Source organism: Protopterus annectens, chromosome 5.part0 (assembly GCF_019279795.1).
Source record: "Protopterus annectens isolate FY-2018-M chromosome 5.part0, PAN1.0, whole genome shotgun sequence".
Taxonomy (NCBI): domain Eukaryota; kingdom Metazoa; phylum Chordata; order Ceratodontiformes; family Protopteridae; genus Protopterus; species Protopterus annectens.
The window spans coordinates 249,032,754-249,054,287 of NC_056735.1; positions in this window are offsets into that span (position 1 = coordinate 249,032,754).

The following is a 21,534-nucleotide window of genomic DNA, read 5'->3' on the forward strand; positions in this document are numbered from 1 at the left end:
TAACTCTTCCACTAATTTAATGCTAGATTAGCATAGGTGTTAGAGAATGATGTTCCCATCAGTGGACCTGACATTCGATGGAATAACTGCTGTTCAAACATAAAGACATTATTGATCAAGGCTATGTCTAATAGATATCAAAAATGTTCTATTTCTCTGTTAGTATAATTACTATTGCAACACAAAAAAATCCATTATTGCTTGCACACCATATATATTTTGTATCACTATAAAAAATGAATGAATATCTAATGTAACAAATATGCATTTCATAACTTGATTGCTTTCATAACAATGAAGAAATCACCAGTATCTTTAACATAACTTTGTATGTTAGTTAACATAGGACTTCACATTCTCTAAATATAATGAAATTGATTCAGTGATCCACCCTTTCCTTGAAAAAATAGGTCTCATGAATAGTCATTGTGCATTCTTATGTATTTTTGGTAAACCATACAAAAATGGAGAAACTGAATATGCCACGTATAAACAATTATAAACATCAAGAGTACTCTCATTCGATAGCTGTAAGTTATATATATATATATATATATATATATATATATATATATATATATATATATATATATATATATATATATATATATATATATATATATATATATATATACACATAAATATATCGAAAAAACAGTCACTGAGCCCAGAACACATAAATATAAAATATCCCAAAGTAGCAAATCCACTTCAAAACTCCACAATGGTTAAGAAAATTTCATGGAAACAGATGAATAAAATATAACAGACTTTATTGATAAATCGATATCTATATCTATATCTAATCGATATATATATATATATATATATATATATATATATATATATATATATATGGGTCCTTGTTGTTTTGTCGACAGTATGGTTCATCAAACCGTACTTTGTCGAAATCACTTTAGCGAATGTGCATTTTGTCGAAAATGCACGTTCGCTAAAGAAAACAACAGAAGAAAAAGACATGCCATTAGCATATACCTTTAGTTGTACATCAACGTATACCGTTGATGTACAACTAAGGAAACTTGTTGAGATCGTACTACAGTGGGGATAAGGGAATATTCCCTTTTCCCCACTGTAGTGCGATCTCGGAGTGGGAATATTAAAGTAGGGGGGTGTTTTTGTTTTATGTTTGTTTTTTTATTTTTCTGCGAAAGTGCATTTTTGACAAAATGCACTTTGACGGAAGTAAGTTCGATGAAGTACGGTTCGATGAACCATACTTTCGATTAATGAACATAGACCCATATATATATATATATATATATATATATATATATATATATATATATATATATATACATATGTAGATATAGATATTAACTCAAAATATATACTATTAACTCAAAATAGCTGTATTAGTTTTCCTAAAATTGATCTCATCATTTAAGAATTCATTCATACAAGATAAGTAGTTTATTTTATCTAAAATGACAATTGGACCACCCTTATCTGCTTGTTTAATTATAATATCTGGATTATTTTGCAAATTTACCAAAGAGTCATGTTCATCTTTAGTTAAATTATGCTGCTTATCAATATCTCGCTGTGCATGCAATTCACATAATTGTTTCTCATACACACTATAAAAGGCTGTAATAACTGGAGCACTTACCGGTATAAATGTACCAGACCTCTTAAGTACCTTAGTTGGTTCAAACTTATCTTTAAAAATAAGTTTCAAATTTAAATTTCTAGTGAATAATTTTAAATCTGTTAAGGCAGCTACTGTGGAATCACTATCTGTAGGTATAAACTGCAGTCCCTTTTTAAGCAGTGCTTAACCTGTTTGAGATAAGGTCAATTTAGAAAAATTTACAATGGCTGTATGTGTATTCATCTCTCGTTCATAGAGTGGCTTCAGGTTTTTGGCCTGTTGTACCTTTTTCAGTCTTCTCGTCCTCTTCTTTTTACCCTTCCTCTGGATAGCCCCTGTTGTCTCACTTCTTTTCTCTCTGGTTGATGCAGTTTCAAAACAGTCTGTTGCTGCTGAAAATCCTCTCCTTCATTAGGGAAGCCAGCTCCATTATTTTATCTTACATCCAAGTCAGGACTCTTCTGATTGGTAGAAGTGGTGGCACTTTGTATATGGGAAAAAATGATGTCAGCTGTGACTGCTTAATAGATTTTCCATTATAGGTTGTGGTATATTGATGTTGTCTAACTCATACATAGAACCCCTGCTTGTCACATTTTTAACATTCTGCGATGTCTCTCTAGGCCATGAAAATATGTTGCCACCTTTAAAATCATTAATATTGCAAATCAATTTACTTTTTTTAGTTTGTTCAAGGCACTGTTTGTACACAATTAATAGTTCCAACATCTCCTTATATAGCCAAATATAGTCACTGAAACAGGACATAGCAGAAATACTACTTTCCAAGCCAACTACTAAATAAATAAATAATAGGCTAGTGATTATGAGGGCACTTATAAGCCTAACCATGCAACACAAATGTGGTCCACAAATCTGATTTATATAGGTGGTGATCAACTGACTGCCTCTGTCCATCAGAGATATAGAAGCCAGACCAGGGGTAAATTCCTGATTACCATACATTGGTTCAAGTTGCACTTAAAAAATTGATAAGGAAACTTTTATTCACATGGACAGGGAGTCTGTTGCAGAGAATTAGAATTCACTGGTAAACATACCTGTCTCTCCAACATGTACAATTTATGTTGCAAGCAAAATTTAGGTCTTTTAATCTAGTAGTTCTGATGTTGTTTGTTTTGCAGATGTGCAAGTCTGTATGGTACCAAGTAAAGAATCAGGCCTTTGAGACTGTCAGCATACAACACTGTGTTTACACTCTGTACTCTTTTTCTAAGGAACCGTTGTGGACGTTCTAGGTGCTACATCTGCCTGGTCAAGTACATATCAAAGGGGGAATTATACTCTATGATGGGTCTGATGAGGGCCAAGTACAGTGGTATGATGACCTGTATGGGCCTAGATGCAGTGCCCCTGCTTATAATTTGAGCAACATAAAAGGATTTTCTTACTCCCCTGGCCATATGCTAGTCAAAGGCTTGGTTATTATCTATATGAGTTCCAGGACCCCTGACAAGTGAATCAACTTTATAGGGTATTTTATTAATGACGCAGTTACCCAGGGGCACAGACTTCCCAAAAGGTACTATAATACATTTCTTGTTGTTGAGTTTTAAGCCATGGCTTTGGCACCAAGTGTTTGTCTGTATTAGGCCTTCCTGAAGAGTGTTCTCATTTCAGGGAAATTCAGTGATTGCTCCCAGTTTGCAGTCATTTGAAAACTGGGTCAGCCAAAGGCCTTTGACATTGGCTTTGACATCCAAAAAAGATTGGGCCCAGCACAGTGCCATTGAGGACTTTACTGGTGACCAGCCTGTTTGTGGAGGTGGCCTCACCGATGCTAACCTCCTGGGTCCTATCAGTGAGCCGGGTTAGCTTTCCAGAGTTTTATAAACAGGTTTATACCTAGTTCCATAAGTATGTTGACAATGCCTGAGTGGGGTATTGTATCAAATGCTTTAGGCAGATCTAGGTAAGCAGTATGTGCCATGTTCCACTCATCAATTGCTTTAGTGACCTTTTCAAAGAAGTCCACCAAATTAAGTAAGCATGACCTTTCTTTGACAAAGTCAAACTCAGATAGATCCAGTGTCTGGAGGTCTCCTATATCCTTGCTGATAATTTCCATGATAATTATTTCCATGGCTTTGCAAGTAAGACTAATCAGACTAATGGGTCTGTAGGTTCCAGGATCTATTGAAAGTCCTTCCTTATGAAGGGGGATGATCATTACAGTCCTGTCACATTGCACAAAGCCTTATTGTAAGTATATAGTTAAATAATGGCTCCAGTTGTCTTGATAAGTCATATTTTAGACTATTCAGGAGGCATCATGGGATGTTATCAGGGCCCATTGAGGCTGTGATACCGGCTTTATTGAGTGCAGCCAGTACATGTTCACAAGTTATAGCTGTAGGAGTTATGTCTGAGGGTATTATTGAGGGGATGGTTGGGATGAGAGGGAGGAGTAAAGTTGGAACTGAATTTTTCCATAACAGGTGCACTATATTGCCAGGCTCGGTGAATGTGGCACCATTAACTACCAGTTCAGCACATCACTGTGTGCCACTCTTGAAGTTTATGACACAGGTGTAGAATGCCTTATGGTTACCTTTCACCTGGGAGGCTATCATAATCTTAAAAGTGGCTTTGCTTGAACTAGTTAGTCACCCATTTAGGAAGAGGTTTTTATCTTTATGGGAATTACGCTTCCTGATTTTTGCAATTTGTTGTATAGCCTGTTTTATATGAAATGCCACCAGGGTAATTTGTTTCTGATGCTAGACTTGAGCTTACTTCAGGTAGGTACAGCAATGTCTAGGCAGCCATTGACATGGTTGTACAGAGTTTCTGAGAGCAATTCAGCCTAGGCTGCTGTGTTCTCAGAGTATGGAGAGGTAGTAAGTTTTGACAAACCATCCCTTAATAAAGGTAATTTTCCTTGGAATATTTTCTGTTACTGGTTTTAATGGGATTACAGATTCGATTTTGATTTTGAAAGAGACAACTTTATAGACAGACTTCACCAGGGAGGATGAGACATTGGGGGAAGTGCAGTCCCTCATTTTTCTAAGTATAAGATCCAGTAATTTGGAGTCTCTAGTGGGTGCATTCACTATTTCGTCAAATGTGTTTGTATTTCCAAAGTCAAGGAATCTCTGTGCCTGTAGATTTGAGGCCACGTAGGATTCCCCATCTATAGAAGGGTAATTAAAGTATCCCATGAGTAGGGTTTTAGGTTAGATGGTAATTGTCTCCAGTAGGTACATGTATGCATTGTGAGCTTCTTGGGACAAGGAGAGTGACCAATAGCTGGCAAGGATATGGTACAGTATTTTGTCTATTATGATCTACACGTGGAGGAACTCCAGAGCATCATCCTGTTTGACCACCCTAGAGGTGTGTTTATTATTGATGTATATTGAGACACCTCTCTTGTATCCCTTTTCTGTGCATCTACTGGTCTGAAAGTGTGGAAGGCACTGGAACCATGTACCTCCAGGGTATTATCTGCCGCTTTGAACCATATCTCGGTAAATGCATCAATATCAATATTCTTGAGTGTGAGAAGGACTTGGAGGGATTATAGTTTTTTTTGTTTAGGCTCCTGGCATTGGTCAGTGCTCACATAATCCAGGGATTAATTCTGAGTCACATATTACATAATTCTGACATAAGTGACAGCCTCAGTCATGAAAAAATGTCAATCAATTACTATACAGATGAGGCAAAAACTGAATATATACCAAGCATACATAATAAAGAGAACTATTTATAAATGTCCAAACAATGCACTGCAATGCTGCAAATACAAAGACAACAAGGCTTTAGGAGATGCTACAAAGGTATGTCAGCTCCAAAAAGAAGACGCATCGTTACCTGTATAACGCTAAGAAGCCCCACCCATCCACGAGTATTATGTAGTAATCAAGACTAATGGCAAGAAGTTCTGTGCTCATCTTAAAGAGGCAGTAAAAAAGCAGCTGCCCCTTCAATAAAATGTGTACCTATCACCACTGATTAGCTTAAGATGCATGAACTGAAAACATTTTCACTGGTTTATTCATGAAGGCAATGAAGGGAATCTCATTTAAATATTAAGACAGAGAGAAAGAGAGAGAGAGAGAGAGAGAGAGAGATGCATTTCTCAGTGAATGTATTGGTTTAATTACAAAGATGATACTGGTAACATATGAGGAATGAATATAAGTTTTACATATCCAAATCCTAACTCATTAATACCTCTGAGCTGTGGGCTGACACACCTCTAACAGACTTGGATTCCAAAACATATTCTGAAAAAAAGTTAAAAAGCATAATTAATAAAAAAGTGCAGTCATTTAAGTAAACTTACCATAACAGTAAATATTTGAATGATCACTGCTGCAGTAGCCTTAGCTATATGGGTTATACCCTGCCAGGCAGGTAGCTTCCAAAGCTTCCATGCACCCAAACCAGTCAGCTTGAGCTGAGTTGACTAAAAAGACAGTTTAGATGCCCAGTCCTTCAGAGCGTTCATACCAACAGAGAGAGGGAGGCTAACCCCTGAAAGGACAATGCTAGGAAGAAAAAAAATGTATTCACATGATGGCATAAACAACACACCAAAAAAAAAACCAAGAGGACAGAGAGAGGAAGCTGTTACTGCGACAGTGATAATTCAAACATTTACTGTTGTGGTAAATTTACTTTCAAAACTGTACTATGTTCATCATATTCATCACTGCTGCACTAGCCATAGCTATACAGATACATTATCCTAACTTACTACGTTTGAGAGGCAGAAGGAGAACAGTCCAGGATCCCCTGGAGAATGGTCCTAGCAAAACATGATTTAGAACTAGAGAAGGAATCAAGCTTAAAGTGCATCGTTAAAGTATCTACAGAAGATCAAGCTGCTGCTTCTGGAATACTTCTGGAATCTAACCATTCCTGAAAAGCCATAGATGAAGCCAAGGCCCTGGTAGGGTGGGCCTAGATCCTGCCTGGAATAATTTTGTTGTGGTGAGTATAACAAAAGGTAACGGCCTTAGACAATCACTAGGAAATAGTCTGTTTTGACACGGCTCATCCCTTCTTCTCACCTTCACAAGAAATGAACAATTGATCTGAAGATCTTAAAGATTTAGTTTTGTCAGGATAGTACCTGAAGTGTTTGTGGACATCCAAGGTATGGAGTATTGTTTTTCCCTCATTTTTAGGTTCAGGAAAAAAATGAGGAGATAGATGTTTTGGCTTAAAGTAAACTTGGATACCACTTTATGCATGCAATAATTAATTCTCAAAGAAACACTGTCTCTGTGGAAAATATGATAGGGTTAACTAACCATAAGAGCTTGTAACTCAGGTACCCTTCTTGAAGAGGTCAGAGCATCAGTAAAACTGTTTTCCTTGTTAAGAACTTCAAGTCAAGCAGGTTAGTTGGTTCAAATGAAGCAACTGTTCGTTTTTCTAACACAAAATTAAGATACCAAGGAGGGGCCACCAACTTTCTTGGAGGTCTCTTATGCAAAATCCTTGTCAAAAACATTTTGACAACAGAATTCATTGAAACAGGAGGATCCTTGGGCAGACAGGCTGAATTGGCCAATAAATGATCCCTGATGGAGGAGTGAGAAAGACTGGGTCTACTTTATTTAAACGAAAACGCGTTACGTCGAACACCACTCCATCGACACATATACACCGAACCACGAAATAATCGAATGCACAAGACCATGAAATTACTGCAAAATTCGAAATGTGGAAGTGTTTTGGTTGGCCCATCTGAGCTACAGATCCGTAAGGTAAGTGTGCGATAGTTATGGACATTAGGGTTACGATTACGGTGAGGGTTGAGGTAAGTGCACCGATAGGTAATGTAAGATGGGTAATGTATTCAACGTTTAGTGTAGGGTTTGAGGTAGGGGTTTGGTTAGTGTATGTGTGTGGTTTATTTATTTTGTTTGGGTATAGCTCCGTAGGGTAAGTGTGCGGTAGTTACGGACCTTAGGGTTAGGGAGGGGTTAAGGATAGTGCACAGATAGTGGTGTATGTGGGGTTTAGTATAGGGTTAGAAGTAGGGTTTTGGTTGATGTATGTTTGTGGTTTATTTATTTTGTTTGGGTGGGTGGTATGTTTTGGGCAGTGGGGTTGGCCAAGTATGACAATTCGGTATTTTGAGTTTTGCGGTTTTGTACATTCGATTATTTCGCGGTTCGGTGTATATGTGTCGATGGAGTGGTGTTCGATGTAATGCATTTTTGTTTAAATAAAGTAGACCCAGAAAGGCCATAGGATAGTAAATAGCACAACCATTGTAAAACCATAGAACAACTAGTCCTGAATGGGTACTGGTTTTGCTCCTGGCACCAGCTACAAACTCTTTTCCATTTGTTAATATATGATTTTCTAGCAGCAGGCTTTCTTGCCTCCTTTAGTACTTACAGTCATCCTCAGTAAACAGATGTCTACAGGGTATTAAGACCTTATCATTCAGGCAGTCAGATGAAGTTTATTGGGACTCAGGTATATCAAACACCATTGTTCTTGTGTGAGTAGATCCAGTCTGTGAGGAAGCATGGGGTAATTGCCCCTGGCCATTTCCAAAAGAAGGGAGAACCACTGTTTCCTTAGCCAGAAGGGAGTCACCACAATGATCTTGGAGGATTCCTTCTGCATATTTGTAAGTACCCTGGATAGCAGTGGAAAGGTGGAAAAGCATGCAGAAATATTTCTGTCCAAAGAAACAAAAAGGCATCTGTCTTCCAGACCTTCTTGCAATGAGATCTAATGCAGAATCTTGCCAGCTAATTGTTCACAGAGGAGACAAATAAGTCTGCTTGAGAAACTCTGCACAGGTGGATTACATTTTGGAAGACTCCCAATATAGTTTTCATTCATGAGGTTTTACTCTTGTCCTGACTAGCTTTTCTGCCACATAATTTTGCTCTAACAGAATGTAGGATACTTGCATAGTGAGATTGTGCTCTGAAGCTATATCCCAAGTTACCATGATTAGCCTACATAGGAGGCACGATCTGGTTCCCCCTTGCTTGTTGATGTACCACATGACTATGGTATTGTCTGTAACAACTTGAAGAGGTCTCAGGGACCAAACATGATTCAGACAGTTGAGTGTCTTGATCAGGACAAGCATCTCTTTTTATATTTATGTGCTTGTATCTGTTCTTAATGCATCACACATCTTGAAATTTCTTCCCTCCTGAAACTGCTCTGCAGACAAAGTCCGAGGTGTCTGTGATGACTGATTGCTCTGGAACAGGGTGGAAGAAGAGCAGACCCAGAGTGGTGGTTATTTGCTGTCACCACCAAGTGATTTCTGTTTTGCAAAATGTCAGCACTAGGGTTTGTAAAGACAATGGATAAGGATGTTGCTGCTGTGACCAAAGAGACTTCTGATACTATTGCATCTTTCTCATATGGAATCTTTCTAGGAGTATCATAAGAATTATAGAAGCCATGAGACACAAAATCCTGAAGTGTTCCTTGCAGTGACTAAAATCTGGTTGGAAAACATAAGAAATAGATCTAGATATAGATCTTTTTTTTTTTTTTTTTTTTTTTCTTTGTGGAATAAAAGCTCTTTGCACTAATATGTCTAACTAAAACACCAGGAACAGAATCCTGTGTGAAGGAGTCATAAAAGACTTTTGAATGTTATCTTGGGATCCAAGCTTATGTAATAAATCTCTCAGCCAAGTGAGAAATTCCTGACGCTTTGAAAAAGACTCTGTAAAGTCAAGCAAGTCATCTAAATATGGAAAAATATGGACACCATTTATCTTGCAATGAGCTATAACTGGAGAAGACACTTTGTGAACAGTCTTGGTTCAGTGAATAGTGCAAAGAGTAAGGCAGAGAACTGATCGTATGATCCAGGCACACAAAGCCTTAAGAAACATCTGAAATACGAAAGAATAGGGATGGGACAATAAGTATCTTTTAAATCTAGTATTACAAGGAAACATGAATGAGTAAGAAGTAACAGATTGTGAAGGGACATCATTTTGAACTTGGAAAAAATCACAAACTGATTTTGGAATGAAAGATCCAGAACAGGCCTACAAGAATTTTCTTTCTTTGGCACTAAAAACATCCTTCAATAAATCCTTTCCCCATCTGAGAAAGAGGAACTGGTTCTATCACTCCTTGGGACAGCCGGTGATGAAGTACACATGGAAATAAGAGTTTGGTATGGTGGATGAGAAATTACTCCCTGGAAAGGAGGAATTTCCTCTCACTGCCATTTGTAACCCTGATTAATGATCTTCAGAGCCCATTTGTCTGAAACTATCTTTGCAAAAGAGAAAAGTGGTGATTCAGACTTTCTGTAAGGCAATGGAGGTTGCCAGTGTGTGTGTGTGGGGGGGGGGGGGCAAGGCCCCTTAAATAGTCATTCTAACTTGTTGGACTGTTTTGGTTTGGTAGATTACTGAATTATTTCTGGAACCTCCTTGCCATTTCTTCATAAACGTCTGTTTACCTGTATTTTGTTGAGAGTGTTTATTTTGTTTTTTTGCCAAAACTGAATGAGGGGTTAGAAAATCCCTTAGAACAGTTGGAAAAGGAGGGCTGAAAGATTTTAGCAATAACCAGTGTCAACTTACCCTTTTCATTACAAATTTTTGTTCACCCTTGCAGAGGAACCAAAAACTAATTTTCTATTCAAAGGAGAATTTACAATCTGATTTTATCATTATCTGGGAAGTTGTAATAAAGCAGCCAGTCAAACCTCCTCAAACTGTACCAGTGGCCATAGTCCTGGAAGAAATATCAACTGAGTCATACACACACTGTAATCAATTGTACAACTGAAGAAACTAAATTATTTAAAGCAGAGTTTTCCTGACAAGAAGAAACTGCAGATAAAACATTCCTCGTGCTATCACAATTCCGTAGAATAAATTTTACATGTGAGCCTAGCAAGTCCAAATTTCGAAAATCATAGTTGCAGATGCATACACTTTTCCCCCATACTTATCAACAATCTTCCCATCCTTATCAGAAAGAGTAGGATTGGAATCAGCCTGACATAATGGTGAGACAATGGCCCAAAAATAAGGACAGATTTTAAATATTGCTCTTATAAACTTAGAAGGTTTCTGTAATAATGTGATTTGTGTTAGGAATCATTTTCTGAAGGATATGAAGTCTGAAACTCAAATGTATGTCATTGTTTAGTGACTTCAATCCTCAGATTATTCCAGTTGTGGTTTGCCAGAAAACAACACCTTTTATGGGGAACAGACAAAAGTATGAGGCAAAAATCTAGACATTCTGAGAAAATCTGCACAGCTGAAAGGTATGCCCCTAGGTAGCTAGCCCTACTGCAGCTGTTCTTCCATAATGCATACACTAGTTGAAAAAATGTTTACAGCAATGCACTCTATTTATAGTTGCTATATCAATACCATTCTATCTTATAATGTACAACATCTCAGAATTATATTTTCTCTGAAGTTTCTTGAACAATTATTTGTATCATGGTAACTGTACTCCCTGGCTGAAATTCAGAAATATATAACATACTGCACAATCCTATTTGCAGTCGGATTGCTCAGTGCATGATGCCTAATAAATACAATAATCACCATAGTGTTACAGTGGTAAGAAGGATCCTGATTGTACCCCCACAGCAAATGAGGAGGAAAAAGCCTCTTGCAAATGGGTCTGTCCAGAGATCTGGTCAATTCAAACTGACCATATGTGCTGCCTGCAATTTTTGCCAGGAATGGAATATTGAGGTAGAGAGTTTCAAAGAAAAGTGCAACCACATTTTTGGGAATGAAGCAATAAACAGTGTACATCCATGGATGTCTATGTCAGGAGTGGGACTCCTAGTGCTGCAGGAGGTAAGTACTGCAAAGCTGTGTGTGTGTGTGTGTGTGTGTGTGTGTGTGTGTGTGTGTGTGTGTGTGTGTGTGTGTGTGTGTGTGTGTGTGTGTGTGTGTGTGTGTGTGCTGTCTCAGTGCATGTGAGCATGTTTGTGTTTGTGTGTATGTGCATGTTTGTGTATGAGCTGTCTCAGTACATGCGAGTGTGTGTGTGTGTGTGTGTGTGTGTGTGTGTGTGTGTGTGTGTGTGTGTGTGTGTGTGTGTGTGTGTGTGTGTGTGTGTGTGTGTGTGTGTGTGTGTGTGTGTGTGTGTGTGTGTGTGTGTGTGTGTGTGTGTGTGTGTATGTGTGTGTATGTGTGCTGTCTCAGTGCATGTGAGCATGTTTGTGCTTGTGTGTATGTGCATGTTTGTGTATGAGCTGTCTCAGTACATGCGAGTGTGTCTGTGAGTGTGTGTGTGTGTGTGTGTGTGTGTGTGTGTGTGTGTGTGTGTGTGTGTGTGTGCGCGTGTGTGTGTATGTATTTGCAGGTGTTTGTGCAATATGGTTGTGTGATTTTGTCAGGGAAACCAGCACCATTATCCCTAATTTGTGCAGTGTTCACTTTAGAGATGTGCTCATGAGTAGATAATAAGTTTTTGTTTCCAAATCCTGTTTTATTGTGGTAACATTATTAGATGTCCCCAGTGAAATTCAAATAGCTCCAATGTGATACTTTCTTTGAATCCTGTTCATATGGAAAAATCACATATATTTAACCAGACTTGAGCTTTCACATCTATTCATCCATCCACAACTCATTTTTCCCATTACTGCACATGACATCAAGAAATTCGGAGCGCTTGTTTACTGAGATATTCAAAGAAATATGAGAAATTATGCTAATTTGCATACTTAATATAAATAACATAAATATATGCAACATATACATTACGAATGACAATTTCTTTCAACATTATCTAAGGTTTCTGCTGAACCTATGCAATAGTCCATAAGTCATGTGAGTCTGGAAATCTCAATATCTATATGGAAATATTGAATATTCTCGTAACTGCTAGTAAACAACTAACAATATCTCCAAATAAGTGTATTATACATGTATAATGACAATATGCTTTGCTGTTTCACACTATGACATTTCACATCACACCCCTCAATAACATGTATCTATCTCAGTTATGAAAATATGAATACAAATATGAAGATATGAATGATGAAAGATAGTAAGTCATAGCTCCATTCAGAGTCAACCTCGTTTAACAATCTTAGTGTCATTTTGTTACTTAATGCATTGCCCTTTCTTATGCTGCCCATTATTAGTTGGTAAGTCACAAAGGTAAGACAGATAGCTTCAAAAAATGTTATTATCCCATAAGGAGCTATTGGAGTTACAGTGATTTAAATTAAAAAAGCATTTCAGGTGAGAATGAGTTATGATGACAAGAAGGAATGGTCGGTTTTACTATAAGAAGCACATTGTTAAGCAACAGCTTGGGCATTGAAGTTAACAGACTGGGTACACAGGAAGAAGTTTTCTGGCATGGACTCTCTCACTGAGGTGTAATGAATACAAAATAAACATTCGTGCTTTGTGGGGTATGCTACCCCATCCAAAAAAGACAACATTTTTTTAAAGTTAAACTAATGTCACAAATATATCCTTATATCTTGGTAATTCCCCATGGCAATTTAAATAGAGAATTTTCTCTGTCACTTTTTTAAAACTAGTACCCCGTTTTCATTTCCTTTCTGTACAGATTGCTATTAGTCTCCCAGTAGACACAACTAGTCAATATATCACAAATGCTTATATCGCTACTGATCTTACACATTCAAGTTTTCATCTTATTTTACTCTGCAGATTGAATTTGCAGACCTTTAGTTTTTTGTAAATCATATAAGCATTGCATGGGATCTCCAACTCTAACCTGTGCTTAAATTCATATATTGGTGAATGCAGTTCTTAATTATTTCCTATAATCTAGTATAATGAATCATTTAACAAAGGAATGACTAAAGGCATGAAAATAAATATATATGATAGCATGTTTGGCAACAATTCAACAAGAAGATAACATAAATCACAGGCTATATTATTTAAACTAACCCTACTCTAAAGAAAAACAAAGAAAAAGCATAAATATCCTTATGCAGCTATAAATATATACTTAAATGTACTTCATGAAATAAACTGCACATCAATAATTTCTGATTATAGCTTTTATTCATTTAACCATGTAAAGGTATTTCTACAGAAGCCTCTTTCAGGGGTGGCCCAGCAGCATTGTATGATTTGATTCAGGCTGACTGAGGCAAACTCTGGACTACAGGATGAAAATCATTAGCAGCTCACAGCTTTAGTCATTATGTAAATCATTTACTTTGGGAAATAATCAGGTTTTCCCCTGTAATCAGCAACTGTGCTCCAGTGGCCCTTCATATTTGTACATCTTTAATTGTATGCATTGGCCAATAACTGTTGCTCCTTAGCCAGAATATTCTTTAAACTCTAACTGTACTCACAATTCAGATGATAATAGATCTGCTTACAGCTGAATGTTTTACTGCGCATTCCACTGCAAGATATTTTACTACACAGACCATGTCTGTAAATACATCTTCTCTGAGTTTGTGCAACCTCATATGCAGTATATTTATAGATTTTGGGTGTTAAGGCAGGCTCCCATGCTAGAGTGTGCAGGGGAGGGACTTTCCTGTCTGCGGAAAATATTTTTGTTTAAACTTTCTCTTGTTTATGAATATAAAATGAACCAAGTGATCAAGCTGGAAAAACTTGAGATGTTGATAGGTTCATAGATAACTACAAGGCAATTGGTCTGCAGACCATTGCAAGTGTACCCAAAACTCTATTAAAAAATTATGTCTAGTGTGATGATATGGGCAGGTGTCAGCATAGCCACCTGGAGTTTTGTAAAGAATGATCTGTCCTTTGAATGTCAAACTAATTTATACAAGATGCCTGTGTTACAAATGTATTAGAACTGTATGTCATTTTGTATATCAAACTGATTTTGTACAGATGCTTGTGCTGAAAATGTATTTGTGAGCTTTGCTTGTGTTGAAATGTATCAACAGTGCACTTTGCTGAAATGAAAAGAATTGTTCATGTATTAGTGTAGCTGAATTATATGTATATGTTTTAATAGAGGATACTGGCACAGCAGAGACTAACTTTAAGAAAAATAAGGAACATGTAAATAAGCTGTTAAACCATTAAAACATCACCCCACAGTGCTGAATAGGACTGGAGACTCTGGCTCTGGGACAGAGCTTTTGTTCATTAGCTCAGTGAAAAGAGGGGAGGCCCCAGACACTGCCATAGACATTTGAATGTGTATTGTGACCATCTGTGCTAAATTCCTGTCCCAACTTTAAAGGGGAATACTGTGAGAACCTAGAGTCAGGTGACCAGATGAGATCATTCTGCCAGCCTTCTTGGAAATTATATTTTAGATATTAAAAAGAGAAATCTCAGAGTATTGAGTATTCTGTTTGGGAAGTGTGACTAGAAAGACCCTCACCCACTGCATCTTGCTTTGTGGTAGTAAGTAACCTAACTAGGAAACAGTAATTATTTTAGATTCAGTCAGGAATATAGTGAAACTTAGTTCAGAGAGTGTTTTTCTTTATTTCTAGGAGTCTGTCCATCAATATTAATTTCAATATTTTCTGTGATTTGAACTCTGTGGTTTACAGTGAATATATATTCAGTATTTTATTGTTATTTTATTATTTATTATTAATTATATTTAAAACTTTTATTGTGGCTGGTTCTTGTAGAAAGTATTTAACCTTTGGGAGTACTTATATTTATTTGGTGACACTGTGTGGGCCATGTCAGAAGGCCTAGCTGTCTTGGTGAACTACTACCATTTATATTAGTATTAATATTGCACAGTATAATTGGATACCTTTGTAAGAGCCTTATAGTAACTGACTGGTGGCAGTGAATCTACCTTATAGTCTGGGCAAAGCTGGTAGATTGGGTAATCTGTGCCAACCTTTCCCAGGTATGTGTGTGTATGAAAATTAAATCTTAGAGTGTGTGTGTTTCAGCTACTTGGGGCAGGGAAACAAAGTACTGGGTTTACAGAGATGGTGCCCGAGGACCTGGCTTGGACACTCAGCTGAGGACCTATCCCTACAGTTGTACCAGTGGAGAGTCTTACTGGGGACTTGGAGGGAGACAGATATACAGATATCCAGACCCCGGGCTGAATGTGTTCCCTGTGTGCTCTTAAGGGAAATTGTGCTTGATGCAGGAGATCTGCATCTAGAAATACTACAGCATCAGTGGTAAGGATTGAGGCTCCCTGATTACTAGCCCAAGGTGGGGACATCACATATTGGTGGTCATCACATACTGGTAGCAGTGGTGGGCATCACATCTAGCTTCAAGGAGGGCAAGACAAGCTAGACCAGGGGAGAGTTTGTGGTTGCCAGTTCAGATTATCCAGGTTGACCTTGATGGTAGCAAGGGTGCTACTGTGCTTGACATGTAGTAGAAGCTTTCTCCAGAACTGAAGAATACACAGGGATATAAATTTATCATGCCAAATGTGTCTTATTTATCTGCTGTTGAAGGTTTAGTTCCTTTAGCCAAGTATTTGTCATAGCATTAGGTCTGTGAAGGAATAAGTGGTCAAATAGGGTTGGATCTTTTATTGCTTGAACGTCGATCTGCACAGAAAAGCTTGTAAGAAAATGAGTACAGAAAAATGGATGACAAGTCTCCCCCAATAACTAAGATTTTTGAGGACACTGATCTTTTTAGTTATGAATCTCAGATGTCTCTCAAGTTGTGTGATATGTTTAGACAAATATATGCCAAAAGATGCATTATATTCAATAATTTGTCTGATAACATGCGAGTAAAGGGGAATTAACACATCCATGTCTTAGAAAGCTACATTAGTCAGGTAAAAGGCTCTTCTGAACTACTGTGGAGACGTGTTCATCAAACAATAAGGAATAATCAACAAGAGTGCCTAAATGCCTTACATCATTGTCTGATTTCAGGGGTGTATCACTTATTTGGTAATTTAAATTGTTTTGTTTACCAAAATGAACTATGCTACATTTTCTACATTTAATTTGAGACCATTGCCCTTGCACTAATTATTAAAATGGTCTAACCCATGTTGGAGCAATTGTGATGCTTGAGTAAATCAACATCAGAACAGACACTGCACTCATAACATTTAGGAAGGCACAAAGAAGGCATATCAAGGAAGATTACCAATATTATTATTATTATTATTATTATTTTAACTCATGGTTAATTGACACCCCCTAGCCCTAGCAGATTACACTTCATTTCTCTCTTTTGTCTCTAAAGTAACTACAGTCTATTTTATTTATATATGAACTTCTCTTTTTTACTCAACACTCCATACTTGGCTTGTGTGTGTCTCTGTTTACAAATTTTATTTCACCTTCATTTTTCTTATGTTCACCATACCCATGATTTCTCCCTACAAGCTACTTCTTTACTGCAACTTTTAGTCTGCTACCGTTCAAACTACCACTCATACAAAACTGCTACTAGCCTTATTTATGCTTGTGCCCTCTTCATTGCCATATTATTCCTTACTAAACTTTAACTCTTGCATGCTATTTTATGTAAGTTATGTATTATATACTCCACTGTATTCATCAGCCTTGCCTATTATATGAAACTCCATACAAATGTTAAAGTAATGGTGATTTAAGATGCTCAGTATATCAGCCTAATACTGTATGTCATGTCTGAAAAGGGTCACTGGACCAGTGTACTCAAACAGTCAACAAATGTATAAATAAATAAACTTGTTATCCTTGAGCAGGGAACAATAGATTGGGGCAGTGAGGCTGTGTACTCAACTAGTAAAACAGAGTAGATTATCAAAGCAAAGCAAAATGCATTCCTATTGTTGAGTTTCTTAACAAATGTACCATATTCACTATAATGACAAAAATGGCCTTGTAGTCCCCCCACCCCCATTATCCATTTATTCTCATAAGAAATTTACCATGAAAGTCTGCACGGCCCTTTGCCTGTTTTAAGTTGCAATTTTTTGTGAATTATGCAATGTCATTAGTTCTGTTTAAAAGTTACAGCCTAATTGTCCTTCCAGCTCCCACTGGGTGGACATAGGACTAGGGGTGGCATAACATATACCATCTCTAACATGCTTAATAACAATGGGCACCAGAAAGGTGCTATAATGAAGCAAGTCATTTTACTGCCTTGTGTATCTAGGATACTTAGTTGAATTGCATTGTTGGACATTGTAGAAAGCAAAACAAAGCAGGTTTTACGTCATTTCAAACTCAAACTAAGGAAATACAAACAAATGGAAGGAATGTTGAAGCCACCCACCAACCCAGCGCTTTTCTTTGGATGTTGAGCAGTCAGGGATCAAGGATTGATTTGTGGATGCTATATTTCCTCCTAACATTTTCATACCAGCTTGGCAATCCTACAAAAGGATCAAGATTGCTGATGGAGCTGTGCTATCAAACCCCAAGTAATTTGGTAATCTGTAAAATATGATGTGCACACACAGTGAGGGAGGACTTAGAACTATAAGAAGTTAAACAAAACTGAAGGATCCAATCATCTTAGATTTATGGAAATACAACTTTTGACAACCAAGCATTAGGCATGTGGCTTGTTATAGTCTGGTCAGGCTCAGTTATACATCTACTAATTACAATTATTTAATGAAAAGACATTAGTGCTTATAGAAACACCATCACTTTTTTTCTGCTGTGTAGTATAGTGTGATGATTATTTTGGGCCCTTTCTTGTTATATTCTAGCTAAATACTTTCTAGTCACAAACAGAAACAAGGAAGGCTTGCTTGCTGAGTTTCTTGGGTACTGAATTAACCACCACTGTAGGCCTATAAAAAGTGTTCTGCAAAGCCCTGCTCTCTGAGCTGTTGTAAATGGGGATAAGTTAAGAGCTACATCACTCATTCTGCAGTCTCCCTTCATAGCAGACCTAACACATACACTGCTATTGCAAGTAATGCTACATCCTTTGTCAAACAAAAAGCTGGAAGTCAGTTGTTTATCTGGGTCCTTCAGCATCAGCTCTTTCACTGCATGATTATGAATACCCAGAAAGTAGGATTGTTAACTGCTAAACTGTGAACTGTCACTTTGCATTGCACTTTATGAAGATGGTGATGATAATGATGATGATAAAGATGATGATGGTGATGATGGGAAAGCACTGAAGCATTACATAAAAAAATGAAAAATAAAATGTCACTGACTGCTAGCAAGGAAGACAATGGTGTCAACTTTGCTTTCAGGTTCATGCTGCAAGACAAACCTCAATTAATATTAATGAAAAATGCATTGTGAGAACACTCTACTGTTTATACACGCTAATAATGCAACACATGCATTAATATACGTAAGAAGAATGTTGGAAATTCACATTTGTCTGTGTCTGAAGATTTTTTTTTATTTTCATGCTGTAGGCTATACAATCTATTAGGGAAACTGTGCTACTCTTCTGTGTGCAAGCAAACCAACAGAAAAGATTATACAGAAAATAAAGGTTTATTTAAAGTAGGCAGGGAAGTTATATTGCTAAAATAACACACCTCAAGGAAATTGTACTACTTAGTGCTATAACAGTACTTTCCTTGTAGGGCTGTATTTATTTTACAAGTGAATAGAAGTTCTAAGCAGATAGTGGTCATGGGGGGTATATTATAACAGTAGTGATGGTGCAGAAACTATTTAGAATTATACAATGCCAGTGTGTAAAAAAAGCGAGGATATCTCGCTCCTCTCGTTTTTACCTCTGTCGCTATGTTAAATGATTATACCAGTTATTAACCAGACTCACTAATACGAGAACAGGATTCAAATAATGGAGCATTAGAGAGTGCTCTCAGATTAAAAGGAGGAGGAATATTCTTATTTTAGTCAGCTCTATCATGTTACTTAACCATTACATTCTTCATAGGTTCATAGGGCCATAGGAGATTACTAGGATAATGGCTCAACAGCCCTTAAAAGCGTAGTTAATATAACCAGATTTTAGGAAAACAAAAAGAACAACTGCATTCAATGGCAAGATGCTGGAAACCAGGCACTTTTAATAACACAATCCGTAAATGTAACAAAATATAAAACAATCCACAAGTTTACAGCTTTCGTTCCTGAAATAGAAACTTCTTCCGAGCTGATGCCACAACACCACAATCACCAAACACGTGTTTATATGCACATATATATATATATATATATATATATATATATATATATATATATATATATATATATATGTATATGTGTGTGTGTGTGTGTGTATATATATCTATATATATATATATATATATATATATATATATATATATATACACTCACATATACATATGATTACCTAAGGAATGAGCAAATACTCAAAAGAACATAGAATAAAGGATGACTCTTTGTAAAGCAAATATTTTAAAAAAATGGTATTTTATGCAGGGTGAAATCCCCTGCATCCCCTACACTACCTGCTGTTTACGTATACCAACTCCAGGACTGCACAATAATGAGATAAGGAAAAATTTCTAGACCCCTCAGCAATCCGATCTTAGATGTAGAGTTGCCAGTATGCAAATAAACAGCTCACTCTTAGAAATTACATATATGTGTATACATATATATATTTGCCTTGAACAATAATAATTTATTAAGAAAACTGTTACGGTAAACATTGAAAAATAGAAAAATTTGAATAAAATAGAAAGCATACAGTTAACTTTGGAACATGTGGTATAAATAAAACATTACATTTAAAAGAAACACATAAACCAAAGATATATAGAAGATATTCTATAACCAGACACAAGGAGACATGTAAGGAAAGCACATTGAATGATGCCAACATCTGTTACATAGCTTGTTTTTTTCACTGCCATCTTGTCTGGATTATTACAAGAACATGACATAATAAATAAATTATTACTCTAATAACGTTTCCATATGTTTAAATTTGTGATTACTCGTGCCAGTTAATGGTCTTGAAATTTATTTTGAAAGCATATGAAATAATGGTTATTTGAAACAGCACATAATGTATTTAACTATGTACTACTGTACTTCTCTGTTAGCTGCAATCCATATTATAAATGTACAATAAAATTAATTTTCATTACCAGTGCCAGCAGGCTAACCAAATGGCAATCTAAATTGAAGGTTTGGAGTACAGCAACATTTTTAACTGGGTTGTAATACCAAACTCAGAAGTATTTTAAAATGTGCTTGCAAAAAACATGGAAAATGAGTAACTATAAATTCATAATTGTTCATCCAAATGTCAGACGTCATTTCCTAAGTTTTCAATGCAAGCCATACTGCAATCATATTATGTTTAGCACTCTGTCACTGTAAATGTTGATGGTGGATGATACATTACCAAATAAAAAAACATCCTCTTAGTCTATGGACAGATGAATACATAAACTATTCAATAAAATGGGGTTTGTTGCTTGCATTTAGTCGTTCGTAATTTTGGAGTAAAATAGTTGTCATGTTATTATTATTTTTATGTAAAAAAATACAGCTAAATATCATTTGCCTCTTTTGAATTTGTTAGTGTTGTGGTGGGTAGCTCCTTTTTGCTGTTGCAGAATTAGTTAATCACATAAAGCTAGGATTGAAAACTATAATGTCAGAAATGTAGCAGTTGTAAAACATTTCTGTCACAACATCCATTTCAGTTATAAGAGATACCAACTAAACTAAATTTTCAGGAGATGATGGTAACATACGACATAAACAAATGGAAAATAAAGTTGAAAGTGATGGTAGGTGCTGTAGCAAAAAACTTTAAAACAGTTAAACAGCTTTACAGTATAGAAAATACACTCACTCACACACACACACACACACACACACACACACATACACACACACACTTACTTATTGCACATGCGCACTCCTGATTACATCCCAGTACCAGCTGGATACAACTTATCAAGCATTACAGATGAACTAATTGATGTTTTCATATTCCCATTTGCCAGCTTCACTATAAAAACATTTTAAGGGCATGCAAAATTTTCCTGAACACTTTATGTAATACCATAATTATTTTCCCCCTGCC